Source organism: Cariama cristata, unplaced genomic scaffold (assembly GCF_000690535.1).
Source record: "Cariama cristata isolate BGI_N322 unplaced genomic scaffold, ASM69053v1 scaffold34508, whole genome shotgun sequence".
NCBI classification, from domain to species: Eukaryota; Metazoa; Chordata; class Aves; order Cariamiformes; family Cariamidae; genus Cariama; species Cariama cristata.
Genome location: NW_009632243.1, coordinates 1 through 225, shown reverse-complemented (window position 1 = coordinate 225; position 225 = coordinate 1).

The following is a 225-nucleotide window of genomic DNA, read 5'->3' as shown; positions in this document are numbered from 1 at the left end:
GTAAGCCCGGGGGGGAAGGGACGGCGGAGTAGGGCTGACCCCGGCCCGCCCCACTCCCTGCTGGCCTCCGGGGGGCTTACCGCATCAGGCAGAAGCACAACCTCCCCTGGCCCGCTCCGTGCGGGGGTCTCTGCGAATAATCCTGGGATGGGGGAAACTTGCTCTTATCCCCCCAAACACATTTATTTTTGGCTTGTCTGCCAGGAACCAGGGGGCTGAGAGAGT